This window comes from Trichosurus vulpecula, chromosome 5 (genome assembly GCF_011100635.1).
Source record: "Trichosurus vulpecula isolate mTriVul1 chromosome 5, mTriVul1.pri, whole genome shotgun sequence".
NCBI lineage: Eukaryota > Metazoa > Chordata > Mammalia > Diprotodontia > Phalangeridae > Trichosurus > Trichosurus vulpecula.
Genome location: NC_050577.1, coordinates 117,607,789 through 117,633,598, shown reverse-complemented (window position 1 = coordinate 117,633,598; position 25,810 = coordinate 117,607,789).

Sequence of the window (25,810 nt, the reverse complement as noted above, 5' to 3'; positions counted from 1 at the left end):
GTAAATGTAAATTAATGTTAATAAATGTTAATAAAAATATTAATAATGTAAATTAAATTTAAAAGTGTGTCTTGCATAGCTTTTTTTTTCCTCAGAGAGTTGGTTGTTTAACATTTACCAACACTCTCCTGAAAAGGTCCATTTTCCCCCCTCTGTAGGATTATAGTCATTTTTGCAAGGTAAGTTATTCTTGGTTGCAAGCATATATACATATATACGTATATATATATATATATATATATATATATATATATATATATATATATATACACACACACACACACACACACACCCACGTATGTATGTGTCTATGTATAGATATAGGTATGTGTATATGTGTGTGTGTGTGTGTGTGTGTATGTGTATGTGTGTGTATATATATATATATTCCTTTTGGAATATTGTATTCTAAAATCTCTTGGTTGGGGGGAGCCAAGATGGTGAAGAAAAGGCAGGGACTCACCTGAGCTCTCTGAAATTCCCTTCCAAACTTTAAATGACACCTTAAAAGAAATTCTGGAGTGGTAGAACCCACAGAGGGACCAGGTAAAACAATTTTCCTGCACAAGACAACTTAGAAGGTTGGAGTGAAAGGGGTGTCATATGGGGGAGAGTAGGAGCATGGAGGTTGGCGGGTGTTGCATGAGAGTGGAGCCCTGGCTACCAGTGCCTGTGCCTTGGGTGCAACTCAATCAACAGTGGCAGCAGTGGCTACTTCCAGGGCTTTCAGCCCGCAGATGGTAAGGTGGTTGTACAACTGGTCAGAAGGAGATTATAGGGGTCCCTTTGCTGGCACTGAGAACAGGACTGTTTTATTCCCCATTTTCAGATCTGGGTTGCAGTCTCAGGGTGAGGAGGAGACTAACACACCAGAGCTTGTGGCAGCAAGGGAAGTGGAGACCCTGGTCACAGTTGCAGGGCAGAAAAGAGTGCTTATGGTCTCTCACAGATAGAGCACAGGCAAAGAGAGTAGTAAACACAACTCTCCTTAGGTCCTACACCTTGGGAGAACTGAAAGCTTTCAGAATCCCTCCTCCCCCCTCCCAGAAATAGCTGCACAAAAACTCTGAAGCTTGAAATCGTGCCCCCTCCACCCTAGGGGTAGATAAATAGATAGACAGACAGACAGACAGATATACACATTCGTACCTTTTTTTTGTGGACCTAAGCCTTCTGGACTTAAGTTATGACATTTGGTATTTTGTTCACATAGCTACTGGTAGATTCTTCTTTATCTTCACTTTGCTCTTTGATTCTCATAGATTTGTTGAGTTTTTATTTATGACTTGTGAAATACGGTGTCAAGGCTTCTTTAAAAAATCATAGTTTTCAGGGAGTCTAATGAGCTTTTAATTATCTTTCTTTTACTAGTTTTCCATGTCAGTTGTTTTTAATCAGATACCTTATATTATCTTCTATATTTTCAATATTTTGATTTTGTTTTAATATTTCTTGTCTCATGGAGTCATTGATTTCTATTGGGTTTATTCTAGTTTTCAGGGACCATGTTACTTAGGTAAGATTTACCATTTTCACTTCTAAGCTATTTATTCTCCTCCATTTCTTTTTGTAAAGCTATTTTTTCATCTTAAATCTCACACTTCATTTTTTCTAGGTGTTTAAGGAGTCATTGTGGGGAAAAACCATTTTTTCCTTTGTGTCTTCTTACAGTCGCTATATTGTTACTCTCTTTTTCTTTTTGGTGCTCTCTAGATCTACAACGATTTAAAAATATATTTGTTGATGTCGTGTCTTCTTTTTTCACTCATCCTTTGAGCTTTCATTTCTGCCCTGGTGCTTTTTGCCAGGGCCAGATTCTGGGTGAGGTGGTCAGCCCTGCTTATTGCCCTGAGTCCTTTAGATTCTCCCAAGGTTGTAGACAGAGTGCCAAGGATCTGGGAGCCACTAGTCACCTAGCCTGTACTGGCCTGAGTGCTGCTACTGCTCCATGTCCTAAAGGCCCATGCTCTGGGGCTTCCTGACCACCGCAAGGCTTTCTCTGAAGGACTCATGGCTTCTGCTACCACTGGAAAGAGAGCTACAGAGATCTGTCTCTGGTCATTCTGGAAGGCTGTTGGCCTTGACGCTTCAATCTCACTCACGTGTTCAAATCAGTTGCTAAATATTGTTTTTGTCTCAATATCTCTCACATTAGCCTCCTTCTTTATACACCCTGATGGCAACTAGCCTGGTTCACATACCTCTTGCTGAGATCATTTGGATAGTCTCAAGTCTGTCTCTTTCCAGCAATACATACGTACTGTTTCCCATTATAGAATGTTAAGCTCCTTGATGTCAGAGACTTTAATTTTTTAAAATGATTAGTGTCCCAGAGTGCCTGACATATAGTAGGTGCACAATACTGCTTTTTGAATGATTATTCTGAGTGGGAAAAATTCTAAGATTTCCCCATTATTTATAATGCTGGCTTTGGGGCTCAAATAAATATTTTTTATTGTATTAAGGAAAAATCTTTTCATTCTTATATTTTTTAGTGCTTTCTTTAAAAAAATATGAGTGGGTATTAAATCCAGGACTTATTCTGTATGTTATACTGTGATTATTTGTTTTGAAAGGCAGCAGGGTACAGTGGAGAGAATCAGAGAACCTAGGTATGAATATTGACTTTACTACTTACTATTTATGTGACCATAGGCAAGTCAAAACCTCTCTGGGCTTCAGTTTCCTCACCTATAATTAATCAATCAACAAGTGTTTATTAAGTGATGACCGTTTCTGGCACTGTGCCAGGCACTGGGACTACAAATACTATACTTGAGGCATCACAATTTTATAAGTATTTAAGAATCAATTCTCAAGATATATTAAATATGCAAGAATGCCAAATGCTTATAAAATCATGGAACTTATTATTAAAAATGTCTCTAGAGGAAAACAGGGACTCGCTTAAGTTCTCCCCCAAATCCCTCCAAACACCTGCAAAAAATGGCTCTGAACAAATTCTAGAGCTACAGAACCCACAAGATAACAGAGTGAAGCAGGTCTCTAGCGTAAGACGGCCTGGATGGTTGCTGAGAAGTATCTATCGCACTGTACTGGGAGCAGAGGGCAGCCCAGTGTGGGCTGCACAAGGACAGACCAGGGGCTGAGGAGATCATAGGCCATAGGGCCATGAATCACTGAGCTGTGGCAGCTACCAGACTTCTCAACCCACAAACACCAAAGACAACTTAGCAGGCCAGTGGGAAAATTGCTGGATAGGGGTGAGAGGAGGGCACAGTCAGCCCCAGCCCTGGAGGCAGTGGAGGTGGTGTGGTGGCAGCAGCAGGAAGCTCCTGCAGCTGCTTCCAGAGTTGCAGCTGTGGTTGGTTCTGGCTGCAGGCCCACCTGGTGGGAGGAATCAAGCAGTGGATCAGAGTAGGCATGCAGGGAGCACTTTGCTGGAGCAAAGGCAGGGCTCTCTTGCTTTGCCCTGCTTGGATCTGGGTCTTGGTCCTGGTTGGTGGTTCCTGGAGTAGGAGGAGTGCTGGTGTGGCAGAGCTTGCTGCGTAGAAGTAGCTCTGAAAACAGCAACACAATGCCCCTTAAGTTTGGGACAAAGCACTCATCATTCTGAAGGCAGTCATACCCTGACAAAAACCTCAAGGGTCAAGTAGTTGGCTGGGAACATGAGCAAGCAGCAAAAGACTCAGACTATGGCATCTTTTTTTGGTGACAAAGAAGATCAAAACATACAGCCAGAAGAAGTCAACAAAGTCAAAGAGCCCACATCAAAAGCCTCCAAGAAGAATATGAATTGGTCTCAGGCCATAGAAGAGTTCAAAAAGGATTTGTAAAGGCAAGTAAGAGAAGTTAAAGGAAAAATTGGGAAGAGAAATGAGAGTGATGCAAGAAAATCATGAAAAATAAGTTAATGACTTGCTAAAGGAGACCCAAAAAATACTGAAGAAAATAACACCTTAAAAAATAGGCTACCTCAAATGGCAAAAGAGCTGCAAAAAGCCAATGAGGAGAAGAATGCCTTAAAAGGCAGAATTAGCCAAATGGAAAAGGAAGTCCAAAAGACTACTGAAGAAAATACTGCCTTAAAAATTAGAATGGAACAAGTGGAAGCTAGTGACTTCATGAGAAATCAAGAAATTATAAAACAGAACTAAAGGAAAGAAAAAATGGAAGACAATGTGAAATATCTCATTGGAAAAACCACTGACCTGAAAAATAGATCCAGGAGAGATAACTTTAAAATTATTGGACTACCTGAAAGCCATGATCAAAAAAAGAGCCTAGACACCATCTATTAAGGAAAACTGCCTTTATACTCTAGAGCCACAGGGTAAAATAGGAATTGAAAGAATCCACCAATCACCTCTTAAAAAAGATCCCAAAAAGAAAGACTCCTAAGAATATTATAGCCAAATTCCAGAGTTCCCAGGTCAAGGAGAAAATATTGCAAGCAGCTAGAAAGAAACAATTTGAGTATTGTGGAAACACAATCAGGATAACACGAGATCTAGCAGTTTCTACATTAAGGGATCAAAGGGCTTGAAATATGATATTCTGAGGTCAAAGGAGCTAGGATTAAAACTACCCAGCAAAACTGAGTATAATACTCCAGGACAAAATATGAATTTCCCATAAAAGAGAGGATTTCCAAGCATTCTTGCAAAAGAAAACACCAGAGCTGAAGAGAAAATTTGACTTTCAAATACAAGAATCAAGAGAAGCATGAAAAGGCAAACAGGAAAGGGAAATCATAAGGGACTCACTAAAGTTGAAGTGTTTTGGTTACATCCCTACATGGAAAGATGATATTTGTAACTCATGAAGCCTTTCTAAGTATTAGGGTAGTTGAAGGGAATATACATACATATAGACAAAGAGCACAGGATGAGTTGAATATGAAGGAATGATATCTAAAAACAAATAAATAAATACAATTAAGGGGTGAGAGAGATATATATTGGGAGAAGGAAAAAGGGAGAGATAGAATGAGGTAAATTATCTCACATAAAAGTGGCAAGAAAAAGCAGTTCTATTGGAAGGGAAGAGGGGAAGGTGAAATGGAATGAATGAATCTTGCTCTCATCAGACTTAAGGAGGGAATAACATACACACTCAATTGAGTATCTTACCCCACAGGAAAGTAGTAGGGAAGGGGACAAGAGAGAGGGGATGATAGAAGGGAGGGAGGATAGGGGGAGGAGGTAATCAAAAGCAAACACTTTTTGAAAAGGGATAGAGTCAAGGAGATAAAACTGAATAAAGTGGGACAGGATAGGATGGAGGGAAATATAGTTAGTCTTTCACAACATGACTGTTATGGAAATGTTTTGCATAATGATACATGTGTGGTCTATGTTGAATTGCTTGCCTTCTCAAGGAGGGTGGGTGGGGAGGGAAGAAGGGAGAAAATTTGGAACTCATAGTTCTAAAAACAAATGCCCAAAAAAAGTGGTTTTTTTACATGCAACTGGGAAATAAGATATACAAGCAATGGGGTATAGAAATCTATCTTGCCCTACAAGAAAGTAAGGGGAAAGGGGATGGGGGGGGTAGTGGGGTGACAGAGGGGAGGGCAGACTGGAGAAAGGGGCAATCAGAGTATATGCCATCTTGGGGTGGGGGAGGATAGAAATGGGGAGAAAATTTGTAACTCAAAATCTTGTAGAAATCAATGTTGAAAACTAAAAAATATTAAATAAAGAAATATAGATGAAAAAATATATCTAAAAATGGCACTAACTAGTAACCCATATCTACTTTCATGTTGCCAGAAGAGAGCAAAATAGGTGATTCAGATACCCTCGTTTTCAGATGATTTTATGTGGTTTGCATCAAACCTTGGAGAATCTCTCAAAAGAATTTGCAACTTTGGCCTAACTCTGCATGCAGGAAAAACCAACTGGATGAGTAATGCCCATTGTTCAGAACATGATAAGCAATTAGAGGGTCAGCTCAGAGAACTGGTCCCTCAGTATTTACATGTAAGTAGATATGTGTGGATGAACGTGAAATAGGTTCAGAATTGAAGGACAACAATAGGACTGCTTTTGGAAAATTATTCAGTTCTTTTGTTGACATTGAACTTCTCTTAAATAAAAAGGCTGAGCCTTTTAATATTGGCATTCTGACAGTGGTGCTATATGATTGTGAATCACAGAATACCACAATCTCTGAAGAATTCAAGTGGTGAAGTACATGGAGAGGTATGTGAATTAGCTATAGCACGTTACTGGGCATGAGCTGGCCACAGTATATTACTAATGAATATTGAGCAGGAAAAGTGGCAGAAAAGATGGATAATCAGAAAAAGATACGGGCCGGCCAGTGCTAAAAATGAGGGAGGAGGGATGAGCAGCCTGCACGCTCAGTTGGTATGCATACGATGACAAGGAAGGCTCCCAGTACATGGGGTGCATCTTCTAGGGAGCCTTTACGGGAGGACTTGGATAAGATTGCAAACAATGGGAAGATGCATATCCGCCTCTTTTTATCTCCATTTCCTCACATGTAAAATGAGGGGTTTGAATTTTGTTGTTGTTGTTCAGTTGTTTCAGACCCTTTGTGATCGATCCCATTTGGCATTTTCTTGGCAAAGATACCGGAGTGATTTGCCATTTCCTTCTCCAGCTCATTTTCACAGATAAGTAAACTGAGGCAAACAGGGTTAAGTGACTTGCCCAGAGTCACACAGGTAGTAAGTGTCTGAGGCTGGATTTGAACTCAAGTCTTCTTGACTCTAAATCTAGCGCTCTATTCACTGCACCCCCTGGCTAGCCTGCAGTATATATTCACCATAATATTGTTTCTATTTCTCTTTCCATTAGATCATTGAATCATAGATCTGGCCTGGAAGGGACCTTAAAGCTCCTCTAATCCAGCCTCTTCATTTTACAGATGAGGGGACTAATTAAGCCCTCGGAAGTTAAGTGACTTGCCTAAGGTTATCCAGAGCAAGCTTCAGAGATGAGATTTGAACCCAGAGCCTCTGACTCCAAGCCTGTGTTTTTTTTTTATTGTATCATACTGCCCCCTGTGGACTGATCCTCATCCAAGTGCTCTCTGCCATGCCCCTTGATATACTTCTCTAATTCATATTCCTTATTTAATGTACAATGTCATTCTACTACCTGTTCCTTTTGAATAATACACCTTTCTGCTGCTATATTCCAGCCATGAGTTATATAACAGCAACTCTTAGCAATCTCTCTGAAGTCTGATTTGCTTTCTCAAATTAAGAAAATGAATCCTCTATTTTGAAGTCCCTACCATCAATGGGCAGCAGTGATATGATAAAAATAATCCCTATTCTCCAAAGATGTTCAGTTTCTTTCCCAGGGCTTCATAATCATTACCTCTAGCAAATCTTTCTAGGTTCCTTCCAGTATTATTATTTTGTGCCATGCAGATCACCAGAAATAGGCAAAGGTCATCGAGTCCAACAAACATTGGGAAGCTCTCAAGCTTCTTAAGTCATATCCTGGATACATGTCTCATGTACGTAGACAGCACACCTCCTGCTTGTTCATATCAAGGGGACTTTGGTCATCTTTGTCAGGAACTGCCAAACGTCAACTCTTTCTCCTCCAAGTAGATGACAATACTTCCAATGACGTTTGTGGATACTCACCATTGTTCCTTAGAACACAAGATGCTCCCTACTCCTCGGAAGGTCCGACTGCCTTCTCTGGGCAGAACTTCCTATCTATTATGGTTCCTCTTCTCTTCCCTCTTTGTAGCCCATTCTTCTACCGCACAACCTCTCACCATGGTTTAGGATTCTTTGTTGCCTCTTCAGATTCTGTTCCCACTGAGAAAGCACCTCCCTCGGGGAGGGAGATTGGCAAAAACTTCTTTTAACTTTCAGTACCCTACTAGTCACCCTAACTTGTGATTTTCACCCTATAGTAATCATAAGTGGGCTGCTATGAGGCATCAACATTCCAGTTAGAAGCTTGGAGATCAATTCATTCTATAATCTCTGCTCACCTGGTGCATCTCTTGCCCTATGGCTAGCAAATCCCATTCTATTGATTCTCTAATTTGTGTCTTTTAGAACTACTACTTAACAAGGTAAAAAAATAAATTTTTTAACTATAAATAATAAATAAATTAAATAAATAAAACTATATTTTCCCATACTCCTATACTTCCCATCCACCTTATTCTTATCTATCTTCTGTCTGCCCTTTATATGGTTCCCTCTAGATTCTCTGCTCTATACTTGTTAAAGATTCCACTTGGTCCTTTACTTTTCCTGTTGTAATGCTTTTAATTCTGGGCACTGAATGAAACCTGGCTTTCCCCTGAAGACACCAAATTCCTTTCCACCTTTCATAATGCTGGCTATTCCTCTTATCCATTCCCTACCCCCTTCCACCACAACTCACACAGCCGGGAGGCATCAGATTTCTAGCTTACCACGAGCACTTCCAGTTCTTCCCGTTGTGGTCATCACTCAGAAACTCTCCTCCTTTGAAGTTCACAGTGTGTGAATTAAATTGCCTTGGGTAAATCTTGTTGCTAGGAGACTCACCTTCCTCAGTGACTTCAGCACCTGACTCACCGTTTTCCTTTCTACCTCAACCCCTCTTCCTTCAACCTTGTTTATTTCAATATACAGGTTGATCTTCTGAATCTCTGGGCCCCTAGTTCATCTTACCTCAGCCGCCCATAGGGGTGGTAACATCATAGACCTTACCACAACCTGAAACAACCTCATCTCCACAGTCCTGAAGCAGTGTAGTTAGTATAGCCCGGAGTCAAGAGGACCTAGGTTCAAACTCTGTCTCTGACACTCACTATCTGTGTGACCTTGACCAAGTCATTTAACTTTTTTGAGCCTCAGTATCCTCATCTATGAACCTCATCACAACCCCATCCCTTCAGACTCTCCCTATTAAATGTTAATTTCTAGGAAAGCGGGGTCCGTGCCTTATCTAAACCTTGTATCTTCCTTCAACATCTAGCAAAGTGTTCTTCGCTTATTTGACATTTAATAAATGCCTTTTATTTAAGTTACCCTACAGAACCAGGAGAGAATATCAGGGCAACCAGGTAGTGCAGTAAATAGAGCTCTGGGCCTGGAGTCAGGAAGACCTGAGTTCAAATCCACCTCAGATACTTGCTAGCTGTGTGACCTTGGGCAAGTCACTTAACCTGTTTGTCTTAGCTTGCTCAACTGTAAGAAGGGAATAATAATAGAACCCACCTCCTAGAGCTGTTGGGGGGGGGCTAAATGAGATAATATTTATAAAGTTCTTAGCATGGTGCCCAGCACATTCTAGGTATTATATAAATAAATGCTTGCTAATTATGATGGTGATGGTGATGACGTCACAGAATGGGAAGTAGATCCTTTAACTCTTTGCTCAAATCTCGGATGACAAAGTTTCTCTTTTCTTTTCAGGATTAACCCCTCTATTTGTTTTCTTGATACCAATCTCTCCTGCCTCCCTCCCATCTTAGATCATTCTCCACATCCTCCCTCTCCCCTGCCCCCCAACCATATCTTATCTCCAATCTCATCTTCTTCACTGGATCCTTTCAAGTTACTACAAATATGCAGACCCGGCTCACCGCTCCACTGCTCCAAGCTTTTTTTTTTTTTTTTTTTGTTAAGGCTGGTAGAAATCTGAGCACATGTGTATTATTCTAGAATTTTAGGAAGGAGAAAGATTTTTGGATCTCATTAAGGGCAGAATAACTAGTGGTTTAGATATAATCCTCCTAGGATCTAGGGAAATGTTCATGATATCCTCTAAAACTTCCAAAAGAGATTTTGACTAAACATCTACAAGTCCCCAAGCTCCCATGTGCATCATAGTGGAGGCGTACTACCCCCTAGTGGGGACAGAAGGAATTTTCTACCAGCCGCACGTTCTTGGTGATGATACGTGATTTTTTTTGAGCATTTTTGTTAATACTTACTGTAAAGCTTAATGTATATATGTGTATATATATATAATGTCTGTGTATATATGTAGTATGTATATGTATATGCTTATATATAAATATATAAAGTTATATATTATATATAGATATATGTAATATACATTGTATGCATATGTGTATGTATGGACACACACACATTACATTACCAAAGGAGAGCTTTCTTTGTTCCTTCTCTCTAACTCTGCCCACATCCTTTCTGATTCATGTATTTCCCTTTAATACTGCTCTATGCATGAAGGTGAATCTGGCACAGATTGGCTTCAGTTGCACAGTTGTGAAAATTCAAGAGACCCAGAGTGAACAGGAGCCAAAACTGGTAGAAAAAGCCCTGGATGGCTCTTGGAAAGTCAAAAGTTTTACTTAAATTTAAGATTCGCTGTGGGAGCATCCAAAGATGAAGAAGACAAGCCTCATCCTCATGGAACTTACAGTTTAATGGGGAAGATAAAATAGAGACACAAATGATCATAATAATATATAATATTAAAACTACAACAACAGAGGCACAGACTGCTATGAGAGATTATTCTGGCTGTGGAATCAGAGAAGATTTTATGGTGGAACTGGCATCTGAGTTGGGCTTTGGAGGGTGGAAGGAATTTTGACAAATGAAACTGAGGTGAAAGAGCACTCTAGCTATAGACAAATGGAAGGAACGGGAGGGGCATGTTAGGCAAGGAGGAATAGTCCAGTTTGGCTAGAGTACAGGGTACAGAGTGATAGATACTGTTAGAAAGGATCAAATCATAAAAGCTCTGAATATGAGTAGCGTTTAAATTGTGTTTAATATCAGGTATTATTATGTATTGGGAAGTTGACTTCTGAGTGAGGTATGGACCTCCCTGCCCTGCTACACAAAGAAGCCCTTGAGTTGATCTAACTAAAAGTAAAGCCTCAGGTAATGGCCAAATGCCCCCTTGTGCCTAGTGGGGAGTGAATGTCAACTAGCTCACCAATTCCCCAGGCATTGCTCCAATATGAATCATTACTAGTACCTTCTCCAATGGCAGATTCACTGGGGTGCCTGATGGAAAGCGGGACAAAAGCTAGCGGACCCTATTTGGTTATTATAGGGTTCTTCTCTGGGTTAAATAGGACCTGGGTGAAGTCCATCTTCCCTGACGGTCCCTCATATTGTGACTATTTCTCCTCAATAAATCTTCCTTATGTTGTCCTCTCTGTTGGTTCCTATCTTGTGTATTCCATCTCTCAACTACAGCCTTTAGAAACATAAAAGCTAGCACTAACAGTCTTGATAGAACCCCCACTTCCCAAACTATACCTTAGTGAATGTGTAAAATAAGTGCTGGGATGGTGAATCCCATTCATCTAGGATTCCTCCTATATCCCCGACATCAGGACTATGGCTAGGGGCTTGCACTGAACCATATGCCCCTTAGGCTCTTCCCCCTGACACATAAGGGACATTACTGCCCCCTCCTTGCACTACACTGTGGGAATCCTCACTGAAGAAGGGAGATCCAACAGCAAGTCACATGTGCAAAACTCACAGTGTCCTTCTCTCCATCCATCCACTTATCTTTCCTTTCTGTTCTTCCTCCTCTCTTCCACTCCTCTCCTTCTCACCCAAGCCGCCTCCAGTCAGAGTTTAGTTTGGAAACTTCTTGGCCATTCCTAAGCTTCTTCCAACATCTGCTCTCAGAAAAACCTTGAAAGACTTACATAAGCGATGCAAAGTGAAATGTAATGGATACAAACTAACAGCAATATTGTAAGATGATCAACTGTGAATGACTTAGCTATTCTCAGCAGTACAACCATCCAAGACGACTGAAGAATTTATGATAAAAAATGCTATCTATCCCCAGAGAAAGAATTGATGGTCTCTGAATACAGATCAAAGCATACTTTTTTAAACTTTATTTTTCTTGAGGGTTTTTTGGGTCTGTGTTTTCTTTCACAACATGACTATTATGGAAATGTTTTGCATGACTACACGTGTATAACCTATATCAAATTGCTTGCTCTCTCAGTGCGGGGGAGTGGGGAGAGGAAGGGAGAGAATTTGGAACACAAAGTTTTAAAAACAAATGTTAAAAATTGTTTTTACACGGAACTGGGGAAAAATAAAATACTAAAAAAAAGATTCTTGCATTGTCATATTTCAATACTTCCCTGAAGGGAACTGATGGTAGGTAGCTTTCTTCTCTAAACTATCACCAAGGCACCTAACTCAATTGCCAGAGAGCCATTTGGGATAGCTAAGAGGCTCAGGGGATGAGTTCTGGATTGGAGTCAGGAAAACCTGAGTTGAATCCAGCCTCAAACACTTCCCTTGCAGTGTGACCATAGGCAGGTCACTTACCCTCTGTCAGCCTCAATTTCCTCATCTTTATAATACGGATAGCAATAGCACCTTCCTCACAGGGTTGCTGAGAGGATCAAATGATCGTTTCATCAAACGATTTACATATGTAAAATGCTTCGCAAACCTTAAAACACTATATAAAGGCTAATGATTCTATCAACACGTGTGGGATATCTGCCCATTTTTTCTAACACAATCCCTGTCCTTCCTTCCCCAGACAATCGAGCATTTCTCCACTAAAAATTGTAATGAGTTCAGACTTGATTTCCAGGCTGGGGTGGGGTACAAGGAGAACATAGGCCAATATTTCATTTTACCATAAATCTTTTATCATCCTGCTGAGCAGGCCATCCGTGGGTTCACCAGAGGTTATAGCACAAATGCCAATGTGTATCCATGGCATATAAGGGTCTAAGGCAGAGGTTCCCAAACTTATTTGACCTACTGCCCCCTCTTTAAAAAATTACTCAGCATTCCCCTAGAAATCTTTCTTTAACCCTTTAATGTTTTTTAAAAATTTGCATCATTTCCAAAATATATAAAATATATTTTAAAAAAATAATGCATCTTAAATTTAACAATTTATTGTAAATTTTTTGAGTTTTTTCCTGCATTGAAATTTTGATGATGCAATATTGCATCATGTAAATGTATAGTGCTGTATTGTAAACAAGTCATTACATGCACATACATATTCCTGCTGATGCATGCTGGACTTCCTGACAATGTGCCGTACACTCATCTGCCAACACTTGCTTGTTAAGACTTGTTGGCAGACTTGACCACTGATCAGTTATAACTTGCATTTTGTGTGTTTATTTGGAAAATAATGTAATCACTACGACTTTAACTCTGTTACATAACAGATGAAACATGTACAGACAGTTTTTCAAAATTTTCTCTTATGTTTCCATTGCCCCCTTATTTTTATTCAACACCCCCAATTGCATCCAAGGCTACCACTGCCCCCCTGGATCATTCCAGCATCTTCTGAGGGGGCTGCATCACCTACTTTGGGGCCCTATGGACTTCTCTCTTTGGTTGCTTCCCTCCCTCAGTATCTTCTGCATCAGACCAACCTCACCTATTCTGACTTCTAGGAATTAGGCTCAGTCAGGACAATCTCAGCTCTCTGAATGTAGGACTTGGGAACTCTGGAACTACGTCTGCTCTAGAGACAGTAAAGCAGCTTCTGCTACCTTCTTACAGTTCTTATTGCAATCTCTTGGAGCACCAGATAGACTCCTAATCTTGGGACGGATTTGTTAGTAGGCATTAGATAGCAGATGCAACCGCGGGGAAAGGGGAGCGTGAAATGTCCTGTGATAAGGAGAAGAAATGAGTACAGCTAGTCCTCAGGCAGTCAGCTCAGATGCAGCCAGATTTATTAATCTATCTATTATGGGGCAGAAGGCAGCCTTGCTAGTTTAAATATTTTGCAGTGAGGCAATATTTCCAAGGGCCCCTCCCCCTTCTACTTTGTGAATCACAAAATGAACATCTCACAGGAGGAGAATCTAATCTTGTCTCTCGTCTGCCTTTCCTACCTCTCTCTCCAACTGGCAGTGTAGTTGAATGTGACATTGAATGTGACTGACATTCAATTACATTCAACAAATATTTCTAAGACCTCACTCCACCACCAAAACAAAATAAAATAAACCACAGGGTTGGGGAAGAAGGGAGTGGTTGGATTTCACTGCTGACCAGAGAAGAATTTTGTGGATTTATTGGCGATCTTACCATCTTTTGAGAATTAGGGCTGGGGACAAATGAGAAATTGTTTCCTACATTGCATTTGGACAGAGTAAATATCAGGCTGTGCCTTCTGGGCTGGCCGGTGCCCCAAGGAACATTTCAATGTTTCAGCAGTGATGACCTTGCTGACTTTCTGGGTTAGTGTGTTATTGTAGAAGTGGATAACATTTTTATATTTTCATACCACGAGCAGGATTTGTCTCCCATGTAATGGAAGTTTTAAATCAGTTGCAAAATCATAGCTTGTACTGAAAATGGGAGAAATGTTTCTTCCATCCGTGTTGGGTAACTTTCTTGGGATTCATTTTAGGACCAGATGGATCCTCAATGGGTTTGGAATAGATATATGCCAGACAGGGCTGGGCATTTTTCCTGTGTTGTCACTATAGCATGTGTATGTGTGCGTCTTATGTGTATGTGTGTGTTGGGTGGGGATAGGGGAGTCATATTTTAGTAAGAGTTTATGGCTGGGTTATTCTAGTAAGCATATAGTGGTGGGTACTAAGGGATGGGATGTCTGTGAAAGTCTAACTTGTCTAGGATTGCTTCTCCAAATTGTGCTGGCAGAGCTTGCTTCTGGTACCATCCACAAAGGTTGGTAATAATACTGATAACAATAACTAATATTTATATAGCGCTTACTATGTGCCAGGTACTATCCTAAACGCTTTGTGATTAGTATCTCATTTGGTCCTCACAACAACCCTGGGAAATAGGTGGTGTCATTATCCCCTTTTTACAGATGGAGTTAAGTGACTTGCCCAGGATCACACAGCCAGTAAGCATCTGAGGCCAGATTTGGATGCAGGAGTCAGGACAATTCATCTTCCTGAGTTCAAATGTGGCCTTAGGTACTTCCTAGCTATGTGACCCTGGGCAAGTCCCTTACCCTTGTTTGCCTCAGTTTCCTCATATGTAAAATAAGCTGGAGAAGGAAGTGGCAAACCACTCCTGTATGTTTGCCAAGAAAACACCAAATGGCGTCCCAAAGAGTCAGACGTGACTGAGAAAGAACTGAATAACATTAATAACAACTTCTTGACAAGAGGCCTAACGATCTATCCACTGCTCCACTAAGATTAGTGATGAGGTGGGGGGCGTTGGGGAATCTGATATGGAAGAAAGACCTTTTTTAAGTGCCTTGAATGTTATAGAAGGCTATATGCACAAGGCAATCTTCACTTTGGACCTAAGAATCCATCAGGCCAAGAAATGCCACAAATGGAACACCCTCAGTCTGAAAGCACAATTTACTTTCCACCAGAGGGCATGCTACACATTCCTGCAGTCTTCAAAGAAGATTCAGTCTTTGTCATGAATCTAGCGACGTAGAACTCTGTTGTGTAGGATGCTGCCCAGAATTTTGGGCTAGGCTGCCTCAGTCCAACAGCTAGAAAGACTTTTAGCTCATTCATTCAACATGTATTAGTTGAACTGCATCTCTGTCTACAGCATTGTGTTAGAGAACCAGGCAACCATATGCTTATGAGGAGCATAGGGAAAGCTTTTTTTTTTTTCCTGGAGCTTGAATCTTGTAGGATCATAGATTTAGAGAAGGAAGCGGCCCACATGGTCAGCTCCTTTCTCCCGTTGGTAAGTCCCTGCCTGGAACCTCCACTGGAGCAAGTGCCTAGGCCAGTCTTGCTCCTGGTTCTGAGTCAGACTTTCCAGACTTTTCCACCTCTGCTCCAGCCCCCTTTTCAGTCAGTCCATCAATAAGCATTTATTAAGCACCTACTATGTGACAGGTACCATGCTAAGTATTGGGGATATGAAGAGATGTGAGAGACAGTCCCTGCTCTCAGGGAGCTCACAGTCAAACTGGGGAGACAAAATACAGACAATATGGACATGAGCTGAGACAGATACAGGATAGTTGGAGGTGACCAACAGAGGAAAGGCGCTAGCACTGAGGAAGGTCCTTAGGGTTCGGTTCCCTTTCATGTGTTCTTTTTTCCTCATTAGAATGTAAGCTCCTTGAGGGGAGGGACTATTTTTCGTTTTGCTTGTATTTATAGTCCTAGCACTTAGCACTGTGCCTGACACAGAGTAAGACTTAATCAATGCTTATTTCTCATTGATTTTTTATCACCTTTCCTCTATCTCTCATCTATTTATTATCTATTTCTCAGCTATCTCTAGTTATTATCTTTCATCTATCTCTCATCTGTTATTTATCTATCATCTGTTATTTATCTCTCATCTATCTCTCTTCTCTCTGTGTGTCTCTCTCCCTCTCTCTCTCTCTCTCTCTCCCTCCCTCCCTCCCTCCCCCTCCCTCATCATCTATCTACTTATCATGCCTAGAATTTCCCCCTTCATCATCTCTACCTCATGGTTTCCTGGCCTCCTTCAGTTCCCACCTAAAATCCTATCTTTCGTTATCTCCAATTTAACTTGTACATATCTTGCTTGTTATTCAGTTGTTTTTCAGTTGTATCTGACTCTTCATGACCCCATGTGGCGTTTCCTTGGCAGAGATGCTGCAGCAGTTTGCCATTTCCTTCTCCAGCTCATTTTATAAATGAGGAATTGAGAACAACACGGTTAAGTAACTTGCCCAGAGTCACCCAGCTAGTAAGTGTCTAAGGCTGGATTTGAACTCAGGAAGATGAGTCTTCCTGACCTGTGCCACCTAGCTGCTCCTGTCTTGTTTGTAGATAGTTGTTCATGTTGTCTCTTCCACTAGACTGAGTTCCTTGCGAGAAGGGGCTTTTGCCTCCTTTTCTTTATATCCCCCATGGTTTGCACAATGCCTGGCACATATAGGCATCTAGTAAACCCTTGTTGACTTGACTATAGTATCTTGCCTAAGGCCATCTAGGCAGAAAGTAGCAGAGCCAGAATTTGAATCCAGATCCTCTTGCTCCAAATCTGGTTCTTTCTATTTTATCATGCTGCTGCTGCTGCTGTTCCTCCTCCTTGTCTTCATCATCCTCCTCCTCCTTCTTTTTCTCTAGAGGCAGAAGACACACCCTGAAAAGTGAGCCTGTTATGGTACAATGTGAGGAACACAAGGACAACCCAAAGCATATCCGAAACCACATTAGGTAACGATTAACGTATATATAGCACTTTAAAGTTTACAAAGCATTTGACACATATTCTCATTTGGTTCTCACAGAAAGCCGAGAGAAAGCGCTATTATTTCCTTATTTTACAGAGGAGAAAACAGGCTGAGAGGGGCTAAAACACTTGCCCATGGCTGCCCAGCTTTGTATGTGCAGGGGGCCAGATCTGAACTCTAATCTTCTGGTGTCCCACAGGGCTCCTTCCACTACACCACCTAGATGATCCTGTCAGACAGTCACTCCACAACTTTCTTAAACTGGGGATACAGTTCCCACCAAAACAGAATTCTAGAACTGGAAGGAACCTAGGGAGATTACTTTGTCCAGCCTCCTAGTTCAGGCAGGCAAATTGTCCCTGGCACTATCTACTTGGAATCACAGGGTCACAGAACTTTAGCTCTAGAAGAACCTCAGTTAGCATTGGATAGCCCCCAATTGTATACATGCATACACACAAAAGGGGCAGTGTCTGTGAGGATGTTACACCTACCTATATGTTTACATTTACATATGGAAGTGTGTAAGTATACATACCCTACCTGTGGTCCACAGAGGTGGTGACTGGCTGCAGGTCAGTACTTATCTTTGGGAACAGAGAGTCCTATTTCAAATGTCAGTAAACTGAAATAGGAATTCCATTTGACATTTTTCTTTCTGATCCCTCCAGGGAGTTTATAGGATTGTTTATTTTCCTTTAGGATATGATGCCAAACTCCCAAAGTAGAAATAGCCCAGGACTTGGCAGTAAAGAGACTTGGATTCCTAATTTATTCCCTAGTTCTACTGTCAGACTTTTTTTTGTGTAGTCCTTGGCTTTCATGGTGGCTTTAATTTTTTTCCTCAGTGAAACAGGGCAAGTAATCTTGTCCTGCTGAATGACCGAGTCAGAAGATGAAAGGAAGTGCAGCTGGGAAGTTTCTAAAGCTGCTAAGAACGAAGATAGGGTTCAGGACAAGAAGTTATTCTGGTTATCATATCAAACGAAGTTGTACTTTCTGCCCATCATGTGCGACGGTGCGTTGCCATAGGGATGAAACACTCTGTTCTTTGCGTCAAAGGATCCACTTCTGTCTACAAGGTGGGGAAGGGAAGACAAGCCTGATTAGGCTGAATAAGGGTGACCAAAAGTGATTCAGTAAATTGAAAGGAGGAGGGGAAAGTCAACTTAGAAGACAAATTGCTTGGAATTGGTAAACCTTGGCAGAAAGAAGCCCAGAGATGACCGAGGGAATGATGTCTGGCACATCAGGCATTGGTGGAATAAGGGCGCTGTATAACCAAACCATTAGAATCCTTATCTTCCTTCAGGACTCAGCCTCTGCGTCATCTCCTCCAGGACTGCAGACTCAAATTATGTTTTATTTAGCCGTGAAAATATTCTATCTCTTCCCTCCCCCCACCTCACCATCCCTGCCTCCACCAAGTAGAACATAAGTATGCTTTGAAGGCAGCGACTGTTCTTCATTGTGTATTTGTATCTTCTGCACCTAGCACAGTACCTTGAACATGTTGCTGTTCGATCAATTGTGTCTGATCCTTTGTGACCCTATTTGGAGTTTTCTTGGCAAAGATACTGCCATTTCCTTCTCCAGCTCGTTTTACAGATGAAGCACTGAGGCAAACAGAGTTAAGTGACTTAGCTGGGTGATACAGCTAGTAAGTATCTGAGGCTGGATTTGAACTAGGGTCCTTCTGAATCCAGAGCCGACACCCCATCCACTGTGCAACTTAGCTGCCTCAGTTAGATAATTTTAGATCATGGGATCACACATTTAGAATCGGGATGTTAGAGGTCATGTAGTCCAAACTCCTCATTATACGGTGAAATTGAGACCCAAAGATGTTATGTGACTTTCTCAAGGTCACCCAGTAGTAAGTGGCAGAGGTATTTGAACCCATTTCTCCTTCCACTGTACCTTCCTATTAGTGTTCCATATCCCTGTCCTTGGGCTGGGACCAAATAATAAATTTCAAAAATCTGAGTTACTCCGTTTCCTATGTATTCATATAGCTACCTCACAATTTTCTACTTTCATGACATCTCTGCGTCTATCTCCTCTCCCTTCTTCTAGCTCAGGCTCTCATTACCTCTGATCTGGATTATTCCAACAGCCTTGTCATTGCTCTCCCTCCATCACGTCTCTCTGTAATCCAAACCTCTCTCCCCACAGCTGCCAAAGCGCTTTCCCCTAAAGCACAGACTGGTCTGACCATGTCATGCTACCTATTCAGTAAATTTCATTGGCTCCCTATTACCTCTAGGATCAATTACAAACTCCTTTGCTTGATATTTAAAACTCTTTACAACTTGGTTCCCGACCTATTTTTCCAACCTTATTATGTAATAATCTCCTTCAGGCACTCTACTGGCCAGGCAAACTGGCTTTCTTACTGTTCTTTTTATATTATTTTAATTTCTTATTCATATTGAACTTAAATACAAAGAGACAAAAGAAATTTCCATGTATAAAGCACAATACAAAAAAGAGGATTCAATATGAAACCATGAATCTCCATTTCACACTGTTAACTTTTTTTTTGAAAAACTATATAATAGTTACTACTCATTGTTTTCAAAGCTACCCTGCTTTTCTGTGCTTTCTTCTGAGTTTTCTCTCACCCTCTGCTGTGGAATTTTTATTTTTTTTTCCTCCTTCTGTCCCCACCCTACACTAGAGAAGGCTTCCATTAGACACAAATATATATGTGTGTGTATATATATATATATATATATGTATACACACACACACACATACACACACACACACACACACACACACACACGTAAAACCAGACTATATCTACTTCTATTCATCAGTTCTTTCTCTGCGGGTGGATAGCATCATTCTTCCTAAGTGCTTTGCAGTTGATTTGAGCATTTATAATATTAAAAATAGCTTAGTTGTTCGCATTGTTCTTTGAATAATAATGCTATTACTGTATACAACATTCTTTTGGTTCCACTCATTTCACTCTTCGTTATTTCATGCAAGTCTTTCCATGTTTTTCTAAAATCTACCTGCTCATCATTTCTTACATCACACTAGTATTCCATCACAATCTCACACCACAATTTGTTTAGTCATTCCCCAATGGATGGGTACCCCTGCAATTTCCAGTTCTTTGCCACTACAAAGAGAGCTGCTATAAATATTTTAGAACATGTAGTTTTTTTTCTTTTTCACATTACCTTGGAAAACAGATCTAATAGTGGTATTGCTGGGTCTCTTACTATTCTTACTATACATGGTACTTCATCTCCTATTTCTGTACTTTTTCACAGATTGTTCCCCATGCCTGGCATACACTCTCTTTTTACCTTTTCCCATTAGAATTCCTAATTTCCTTCAAGACTCAGTTTAAGTATCACCTTCTACATAAAGCCTTTGCTGATCTCTTCAACCTTCAGCGCCCTACCCCAAAAGATTGCCTTGTACTTAATTTTGTGTGTAATAGGTGTCTCCCCAGTTATAATTTAAACTCCTTGAGGGCAGGAGCCATTTATGAATTTGTCTTATCCCCAGAACCTAGCACAGGGTCTAGAACACAGCAGGTGCTTAGTAAATGTTTGTTGATTTATTATTTCTTCCTCATTGAGCCAGAGTTAAAAATCCTTTGATGGATATACATTTTGCTCAGTCAACCAGTATTTACTGAGCTCAAACTGTGTGTGTAGAGTTGTTCTAAGCAATGAAGGAGCTACCAAAAGCTGAAAGACTTGATTCTTGCCCTCTAGGAACTTACAATTTAGTTGTGGAGACAAGACCTACATATTTGAAACCATTAAGCAGTCTTCATAAAGCACCGATGATTAAGGACCCAGACAAGAGTCACAGGAAGGAAATGCAGTAAGATTTCAGAGGGAAGGGGGAAGGGGGATCAGTGTGTGCTGGAGCACGAAAGTTATGTAGAAGAAGTGGGATCAATATCGGACCTTGAAAGATGGGGAGGAGGATTTGGATTGATGGAAGGTGATGCTAGGGAGATGAATTCTTTCAGCACTCAGCTTCTACCTCTGCTAGTTGTAGGAAACATTTCAGAGACATTGGAAATGTTGAACAAATAGAATCTTTTAGACTGTAGGACAACAGAGATTATGTAACATAGGTAGGTATTCTCAGTGTCTTGCTCAGAGGCTAGTCACATGATAAATGTTTGCTGAATTACATGGAGTTGCATCTTTCATTCTTGCTTATACCCTAGTTATTGTAGGTGGTTGCTGTTTAGATTATTTACTTTGAGGCAGGCAAAGGGTGGCAAACTGTAACAATGTTACTTGTAGCTACTGTGGAGGTGTAAGGCCAATAACATCAGCACACAGGAGGGCTACTATCACAGATTCTTTGATCTACTTTTCTAAGGAAAGCAACTTTAAGGGATTTATAATCTCACTTTAATTAAACGTACATATATCATTTACTTGGTTCAGGGGAAAAAGTCAGCACCCTAAACTTCAGAGAAAACACAAACAGAAATTACAAGCAGAAATTATATAAACAGAGCAAATATCACAAATCAGCAGACAGGGCTTCTCACTGCTTGTCCATAGCAATACATACATAGTTACCAGAGAGAAAAGCACCAACATCTGGGTTTTCAAAGCTGGGGGCTCCTTAATGGCTACCCAGAGTCTCGTCTGGTCAAATCACACCAACACTCTTCCAATAGTGAGCCCCCAAAGCAAAATGCTAACCTCAGAGTATATATACACTTCTTCAGGGTCAGAGGGCATCACAACCATGTGACTCAAACTCATGTGACTTAGGCTTTCTTGTGACTTAAGCACGTCATCAAAGACTCTTGAATTCAATCAAAGGCAAGGCTCAATCAAAGGCACTTGGTTGCCTTAGTGCTGAGAAGCACTCCAAAAGAAAAAGCAGCAAAAAGTCTTAACTTTGCTTGCCATTACACAAACCCATATTTATCCTCCATCCTCCTTTGAGTGAAAGTCACATATTTTTCAGTCTTCAAGAACAACAATTAATACCTCTCCCTTGAAGATCACTGTCCATTTACACTGACTGCATCTTCTATGTTGTCTCCCCATTCAGGATCTAAGCTCCTTGAAGTCAGGGACTGTTTTTGTCTTTCCTTTTTAGCCCCAGTGCTAAGCACAGAACCTGGCACATGGTTAATAAATACCTGCTGTTCTTAATAATAGAATGCATTTGCATAATAATCATAGGTAGCATTTACATAGTACCTTAGGGTCCTTTAGTGCTTTACACTATTATCTCACTTGAGTCCCACGATGACCTTGGACAATAGGTGCTATCATCACCCCCATTTCACAGATGAGGAAACTGAGGCAGATAGAGGCTAAATGGCTTGTCCAGATTTACACAGTTAGTTAGTAAATGTCTGAGGTCAGATTTGAATTTAGGTCTTCCTGACTCTAGCCCTCTATCCACTGAGCCACTTACATTCCTCACAGAAAGCTTCAAGGTTTGCCAAGTTTGATTTTCTCAACAACCCTGTGAGGTAGATGTTATCGGTGTGCCTGAGGAAGAATAGTCTTGCTGACTCAAAGCCCAGCGCTCTATCATATCACACTGCCTGTGCAAATAAAATATCTGAGTGCCCATTGGAGCACCATCTAGATATTAGGTCATGGCACACTGTTCCTGCATCAGACGTTTGCATAAATGATTTTCTATTTATCCAGTTGTCACCTCAGGTACATTTCTAACCCTTCCTTGTTTGTAACTTCGAATTAGGGTTAGATTTCTCCAAGCAACAGATGCCAATTTTCTTCTCAGGATTCCTCCTCTCTTCCCCTACTGCCCTTGGGCAGCTCTAAAATAATAGAATAGTATAATTTCAGAGCTGGAAAAGACCTCAGAGGCTATCTACTTCAAATTTCTCATCTTATAGAAGACAAAACTCACGATTATGGGGGAGGACTGGGGTAGACAGGTAGGAATGACTTGCTCCAAGTCACTCAGCTAGAAGGGGCAGAGATGGGATTTTGCCCAGGTCTTTTGATTCTGAATTCAGCGTTCTCGCCAGCGCTGGACATTTCCTTCTAACCTACTGACAGAAAACACTCTGAGAGCCAAGCCTGGCTCTCGACATTTGAGGCTGCTGCTTGCCTTCAATCATCAGTACTAGAGGTCAACTTGACCCAGGGCAGACTAGGAGGGAGGTAAAGGAAGGGGAGGAGAAAAAGACAACCAGGGAGGCCAAGAGAGGGAGGGCCAGCTAGCCTGCCTGTTATATATTCATCTATTGCACAACAACCAAGAGGTCCATTGGGAGCATTAGATAGGGAAAACAAAGTAGTTCATGGTAGGAAGAGAATAGGGAGGAAAGAATGAATGAGAAAGTGAGAGAAAAACAAAGACAGTTGCCTAGAATGATTAAGCCTGATTCATGATGATTTTTTTTTCCAAAATGTTATTGTTGGGATGAGACTATCTAATGGGAACAAGCCAATGACCTTTAGAAGAAGGTGGCTAAGTACAAAATTAGGGAATTTGTTTGGTTATTTGCTATTTTCTGACATTTATTCTTCATTGGCAATAACTATAAATAAATTGGTATGACAGTAAACAGTTATCTCCTTATCTTAAAAATGTGTCCATGAAGTTCTTGCCATTTACTCTTTTCTTTATTGTCCCCTGAATTGGCAGTATAGACTTGGAGTTGAGAGACTTGGGTTCTGGTCCAGGCTCTGTCTCTTAATTAGCTGTGTTGACCTTGGGCAAATCATTCAGGGACTCAGTTTCTTCATCAGCAAAGTGACGGGGTTGGATTAGATGATTTTTAATGTCTACTCCAGCTCTAAAATTATGTTTATAAGAGTTAATTGTATTATCACAACTGAATCTTTTGCATTTTCAGGCTTTTTGCCCACTACTGTGCTGTGCTTAAATAGTGTTTAAATGTTCTTTAAAATTTATTCAGTCTATAAAGAAAAAGAGGAAAAATAAAAAAGGATCACTAACGGTATATATTTTTTTCCTAGAATTTCATATTACTGCGAGGTAAAATACTTTGTAAGTGTTCTTTCACTTATACTCACAGAGACCCTGAGAGGGCCTTTTATTCTACAAATGAGGATGGGGAGCTACAGAGAGATTAATTGAGGTTATAGGTCACAGATTTAGATCTGAGATGGGCCTTACAAGTCACTTAATTCAACCTTTTTATTTTATAGATACAGAAATTGAAACCCAGAGAATATGAGGAAAGTCAAGCACACTAATACACTGTGGATGGTGGAACTGTGAATTAATTGGTCCAATCATTCTGGAAAACAAATAGGAACTATTCAAGAAAAGTTACTAAACTGGTTCACACCCTTTGACCCAGCAATCTCATTACCGGGTATATGCACCAAGGGAAGAAATGTCTATGTGTATGTGCATGTGTCTGTACATGCACACATGTACCTACATATGCAAACATGCTGTATATGTATATACACATGAAGATACATATATGCAGATGCAAATATAAAGATGTATACGCACTTCTGTTGTTCAGTCATTTTTCAGTTGTATACTACTCTGTGACCCATTTGGAGTTTTCTTGGCAAAGACATTGAAGTAGTTTGCCATTTCCTTTTCCAGCTCATTTTACATATGAGGAAACTGAGGCAAACAGGGTTCAGTGACTTGCCCAGTGTCATACAGTTATAAGTGACTGAGACCAGATTTGAACTCAGGTAGAGGAGTCTTCCTGACTTTAGGCCTGGCACGCTACCCACTGAGCCACCTAGCTGCCCAGATACATAGTGTATATGTATATATACATAGAGAGGTATAAAATATGCATGCACATATATGTATATGTACGGATATATAAAAGGCATGCATATAAAGGTATATATACATGTAGCAAAATATTGATGATTGCACTTTTTGTAGCAGCCCCCCAAAAAGTGGAAGTAAGCTAGTTGCTTATTGTTTGAGAAATGGCAGCCTATGAATATAATGGAACATATATTACATTGTAAGAATTGATGAAATGAAAAATTCAGAGAAACTTGGGAAGATTATGAACTTGTATAGACTGATGCAGAATGAAGAAAGTAGAACTAGGAGAACAATATATACAAAATAGATAGATAGATAGATAGATAGATAACGTCAATGAAAACATCAGAAGTCAGATTAAATGCAACAAGCAATTTTGGTTCCAAAGGACTGATGGTAGCACAACTGAAGATAATTTCTTGGCAGAGATATGGTGGAATACAGGAATGGAATCTTGCATTTACTGCCGAATGTGATTGCTCTGGTTTGCATAACTGTTTTCATTGTCATAAAGGAAGACTCTGCATCAGGTATTGGAGGTGTTGGTAAGTGACCATGATGTAAAGAAGAAAAATCATCAATAAAATATTTTTTTAAAGATGGTATAGCAGGACTGGCATTTAACCTTTATGCACGGAGCTTTTAAATCCTTAGCCCACCTTTCATTTCATATAGGAGTTAATGGGTCTACGTGTAGACAAGAAGACTGTAGGCCAAGTTCTAAACTGTCCTCCTACTTCCTCTGTTCCCATTTCTAAGAAATGCTCTTTCCAGTTTTCATATTTGTCACTCTTCTGGCTGCCTGAGTAGGAAGACCTCAGAAAGTTGTAAGTTGTGCTTTGGTAATTATAAGTAAAACCAAGGCAAGGTGCACCTTTCTAATTGACACAGTATGAAATGCTTTCTCCTTTTGACTCCAAAAACATTTGCATGACTTTTCTTCCAAAACTGAAGGGGGTACTATGACCTCCTTTGAA